We start from the raw sequence: 6,084 nt of genomic DNA on the forward strand, positions 1-6,084 counted from the left end.
CATAATTTTTATTGAGGAATCCCCTCATTTTGAGCATATTGTAGATAATTGTCCCTCAAGTTTGAAAATTCAAGAAAATCCATGAACTCTAGCATATCATGTGACAAGTAGGTTACTGAAAAAGACAAAAATACACCTCAATCAAGAAAATTACTCTGATTTTTTAGAGCGAGAGTAGAAAGAGGAAAATAAATTGTAAATTAACCATGATGTTTTTTACTATTTGGGGGTCTATTTGTAATTGAATGAGTTGATTTTCAAAAGGATATTTTAGTTAATTTATATTTTAAAATGATGTCGGGGGATTGAGTTGAGAAATGTGTGAAAGATAAGGGAAGTTTTGTAAGACACCCCATAGTTGAGAAGGGTTTCTCTGATTTTCAAAGTAGAATGGGATTATTTATAATATGCCCAAACTTGAAGGGATATTTACGGTGTAGTACTCAACCGCGCGAACACGGGTAAAATATTGTTATAATATAATTCTCACCAAGGTAAGTTTTTCGTTGTAAGATTTCTTTGTAATATTACTTTATGTTTTTGAAGTTAGCATTACAATGATGTTATATTCATAAAAGCATAAAGGGTGATTTCACTAAACCCAAATGAACTTTCACTGTTTCGCAATAAAACCTCATGAACTTTCAAAATCAAGAACCTTTTGGAATTGAAGAAAACTCTATGAACTTTCTGAGTTTTGTAGTTAAGCCCTGTAAATTAGAACCAAAAAACAACATAAAAAGGCATTTTGAAAGTTCATGGGCGCTGTTACGTGTAATTTACCTAAAAGTTCATGGCCTTTTTGCCAAAAGTTACCTAGGGGTTTAGTGTAACTCTACAAGTTCACAGGGCTTCACAACAAAACACTAAGGGCTTGTTTGGATTGAGGGGAATAAGGGTGAAGGGAAGTTAGGGGAATCATTCACCTTGTTTGTGAACATTTAGGAGGTGAAGTTATTCACCCTAGTTCTCCTTGGTTCACCCCCTAATAGTATAAAATTTGTTACCCCAAATTAGGGTGTAACCAAGAGGAAGGGAACTCTCTTCCCTTCCCTTTCCTTCCATTCTCTCACCTAGTTTCCCTTAACTTCCTTTAACCCCAAATTCATAGGGGTTTAGTGTAATTTACCCAATACTTATAATATCGGAGAAGTTTGAAGGTTTGTATGAGGAATTTCAGATTAACACAAACTTAGCTGGAGGATTAATAATAAAGAATATTAAATTTAGATTAATCTTCTTCTAGCTAGCTGGCCCTGCAGCTGGAGGAGCTCCTAGTTGAAGGATGTTTAATTGAGTACCGTCAGTACCGGCTCCTGTCGTGATTCTGTATGTGTTTGCTTCCCGTTCCCGCAGAGACGACAGGTTTTCGAAGCAGAAGCTTTGTTACTTATAGCAAAAAGTAGTTAAAGGGGGTTCAAAAAGTAGTTAAAGGGTGCTCAAGGACTTCCCCTTCTCGATTCTCTCCAGGCACAGGGTCCTCTGTCGTAAAGCAAACTACATCTCCCTTAGCGTACCTTAATTTCTAGCGGCGAGGCTAGCGGCGGGCCTCTTGGCTGCTGATCTTTTCAAGTCATCTCCTTTCTCTGATGGCCTAAGCAAATCGATGGCGCCCCTCGATATATAGTAATATGCACGCGCGGCACATAGCCTTCTTCATGCATCGGGGCCATGAAGGAGGCAGCCGGGGGGAGTCGCGCTGAAGAGCTGGATAGGTAATGGGATGCATGAATTTGGGCCAAATGAGTACAGATTCAGGTTGTGAGAGGGTTCGACCCGGTAATAGGGATGTCTTCGCGATATGAGCTAGTGAGCCGAGTTGTTAGCGGTGGCCACCCTAATAGATTAATGTACAGCATGGCGTTTGGTCCACATGAAACGCAGAAACTGGTATTGATAAGTTTCCATTGTTTGGAACTTCTTAAAATATGAATCAGCCTAGTCAAGTTTTATTATATTTTAGATGTTTAAAAAGGATCAATTGTGATGCAGAACATGCTGCGGGTATATTCATAGAGAAACGGGACCGTCAAAAGCCCAAACGCGGGCCCCAACCGAAGAAAATAATTTGCAACAAAGAACGGGTCGTATCTCTCAAACCGTACGTCGGTATTGGACGAATTATATATGTAAATCGCGTATTTTTTCGAGATGGAGTCAACCAAACCGACAATTGTTAAGTTTGCCACCGTCTGTTTGGTAAAATTCCCTCCGGATTGAGAGATATCAGAGTTTTTATCAGTTTTTTACTATTTTAGGTAATGTTTTAGGAGTCTGTTTTGATTAGGAAACAAATCCGGTTTGATTTCAAATTTGACCGATTTACTTCCCTAATCCTAGGGAGTATTTTAAGGAGAGTTTTGTTATTTTTATTTTTTGGCAAAGTTTGAGTCATAGTAGGAGTCTTATTTATTTTCTATTTAAGAAGAGTATTTGTAAGTGCTAGAGGCATAATCTTTTATCAATAAAATTCATCTTTAATATTTTCTTCATGTATTCGAAGTTCTTCATGGATTCGGAGATTGTTCTTTGTGGATTAATAAAACAACTCTTAGTAGATTCCGAGGTTTATCAATTACGCGCTGCGTCAAATTGTTATTATTGCGGGGAGGTTCCATTATTGTTCCTACGGTTATAGATTTGATTTTGTGCTAGATTATTAAAAAATAGTTAACTGTTAATAGACTCCTCATGGTATTGCCTTATTGCAAATAGACTCTTTATAGTTCAAGTGTATAGATAGACCCCTAAGTGAATTTTATTACTTTTAAAAGAATCATTTTTTAAGATGTGAATAGACCTCCTGCAGTTTGTTATTTTTCCGTTTTGGGTAGTTTGTAAAGCTTTAGTGTGCATGTCGCACATTGTCTATAAAATCAATCACAGGCAGACATCCTGTAGTTCCGGATAGACCGGCAATTATTAGACCAAGTGCAATGGCAAGGCAACTCAAAAATTATTACATCCAATAGCAAGGCAAATTGAAAGGCAAATGAAAAAGTTGGAGAGAGAAAGATAATGGAAGGCAAATTTTGCCTTTGTGTTAAATTTCTTGTTGGGCCCCGCGTGTCATAAAGTTTTTACAATTATTCTCACCTTGTTTTTAAATGACTGTTTTGATCAATAATTACTCGAAATTAATTTTTTATTTTTTCACCACTATTTATTATTTTTCAAGATCTATTAATAGAGCTTGAGTTTGTGTTATTTGGACAAAGCAAATAAAACTTAATTTTTTACTTAATTATCATGATTGAGTGATGTGGAGGAAAGATAAAGTGAAAAACTTTTTAAAAAATTAGTTGTTGTGGAATTGAAAGGCAATTGAAAAAGGCAAGTGATGTGGAGGGAGAATAAAGTGAGGTGGAAGGAGAGAGAAAGGCAATTTTTGCCTTGCCATTGAAGATGGTCTTAATCATTTTGATCCAAGTTCACCAATATAGCTTACCCGCACTTGGATAATTAGTATGAGAGATCTATTTGCACCAAAAGACTACAGGGGTTCTACTGGCTATGTGATACTAGGGTTAATTCGTAATTAACTCTATTTTTATAAATCAAGTTGACACTTAGTGTCAATAAAATATACTAACCTGGTAATTCCATTGTTTATAAACATTTGATATATTCCTTAAAAATTCAAAGATTGTAAAATGAGAAAATTGTGTCAAAGCCCCAATATAAAGAACGCCATGCAAGTAGCCCCTTCAAACTTTCCCTATTGTGGATCAGACCTAAAAAAATTCAGTCAATGTATTTGGGCCCCTTCAGATCAACCATATAGATGAAAGCTATAGTTTTTCCTCATAAATCCTAAAATGCTTTTCTCCTTCCCAATGACGCGGTGATCTGATGGCGAAATCAGAGAGAAATTTCCCTTTATTTTTCTCTATCATTAGCAATAACTCTTTATGTAATAATTTAGGGTTTTTCCTCTTCAACTATCAATACTCCTCTTGTTCTAAAATTCTCTTTGTTCCTCCTTTTGTCTTCCCTTCATTAATGGCTGAGAAGGCTATCATCTGCATGGTCTCCTCAAGTGAGAAAGCAGCCTTCTCAATAATTAACTCTTTAACCACCATTATGAAACTGAAGTTTGATATGTCAGGGAGGCTAAAACTTCCATACGATTATTTATCATTGGCATACAAAGATAAAACAAACGACAACTACAATTTTCCTATTGAGAACGAAAATGATTTGTCGTGTATGGTGGAGCATAACCATAATATTGAGTGTAAAGAGGCTCATACAGAAGCTTTTCAAAAAGCAGAGGATTCGACTTCCCATAACACCAAAAAAGTTCCAGAAGGCCTGCAAATTATTAGTGTTTTTCAAAAAGAAGCTTGTGATTTCTGTTTGAACATCGTAACATAATAAAAATTTAAACAAATATCTGTTAAGTGTGACTAGTAACATGTTAAGTATATGCATTCATATATTATGTTTATGCGGTTGGATGTTAAGTTCAATAGTTTTGATGCTAAGTCTAGTGGGTAACATGTTAAGTATATGCATTCATATATTATGTTTATGCGGTTGGATGTTAAGTTCAATAGTTTTGATGTTAACTCTAAAATGTTGTAATGTTAAGTCTAATTGTTTTAATGTTAAGTATAAGAGGTTGAATATTTAGTCTAATGAGTTGAATGTTAAAGTATAAGAGATTGTATGTTAAGTCTAATAGGTTGAATGTTAATTATAATTTGTGGTATGTTAAGTCTAATGAGTTGTATGTTGAGTCTAATGGATACGGTGTTATTTCTAATGGGTTGAAAGTTAAGTAATTTTAGGCGGACTTTCACTCACATTGCTTAATTGGCAGTCTAACTGGGGTCTTGGAACAAGCACGACTAGCGTTTGGAACTGAAACCCAAAGCCCAAAATAAGGAGGGGCAGATCACATGAGCTAATTTATAAGGAAAATTTACAAAATAGTTCGTTTTTGCTAATTATTTAGCAAAATAGACCGTTTTGCTAAATAATTAGCAAAATAGACCTCTTTTTAGCCAACGGGCAAAAACGAGGTCTATTTTGCAAAACAGCTCAGAAAACATACGGGACTAGTAGTTCCATATGTTTTAATCACGGATTAGTGAACTCAGAAAATTTCACAAAACATTGAAATGAACTCAGAAAACATACGAGACTACTAGACCGTATGTTTTCTGAGTCACTAATCCGTGATTAAGTTGGCTCTAAACATACGAGACTAGTAGTCCCGTATGTTTTCTGAATATTGTTTTTCAAATTCGACCTCTTTTTTTTCCAAAAGAGGTCTATTTTGCTAATTATTTAGCAAAACGGTCTATTTTGCTAAATAATTAGCAAAAACGAACTGTTTTACAAATTTTCCCCTAATTTATATTGGTGCATTGAGACAATTTTCTCCATTTTCCAAACTCCGTTAATTTATTTTACAACGGTATTTAACATCAAAATTTCCCAAAACATACCTAGTACATTACTAGTAAGAAAAGGCAGCTTATTCACTTCCACGCAGGACCCACATGGGGAGTTGTACCCAGCTGTCAGTAAAAAGCCCCCCAAACCCCAAACCCTCTCCGTTTCTGGCTCCTTCCCCCATCTCCAAATCCAACGGCGCTGCTATTCTCACCCCGCTCTTTATCCCAACACCTCCTCTTGACCCAAAAGCTAAATGTGTCCAACCCCAAACCCTCTCCGTTTCTGGCTCCTTCCCCCATCTCCAAATCCAACGGCGCTGCTATTCTCACCCCGCTCTTTATCCCAACACCTCCTCTTGACCCAAAAGCTAAATGTGGGTTTCTTTAGTTTCTCCTTAATCTTTTATCCTGACTTGTGAAATTTTTATTTTTCGACAACAGTATGGTCAATATTGCACAAAACGGAATATCAGTAATTGTATACTAGTTAACATCATCAATAAAAGCGAACAATATTTATCAACCAATGTGATAGAATTTGGATGATCGTACTAGCTGGCATTATTGGCGTATATCATTTCATATAATTCAGTGTTGGTCGACACATAACAATTATAATTCGCTAAATTTTAAAACTGAATCAGGCAAGTGCAGCTACGACTAGTTGCAACAACCGCAA

The sequence above is a fragment of the Asparagus officinalis genome, chromosome 1 (genome assembly GCF_001876935.1).
Source record: "Asparagus officinalis chromosome 1, Aspof.V1, whole genome shotgun sequence".
NCBI lineage: Eukaryota > Viridiplantae > Streptophyta > Magnoliopsida > Asparagales > Asparagaceae > Asparagus > Asparagus officinalis.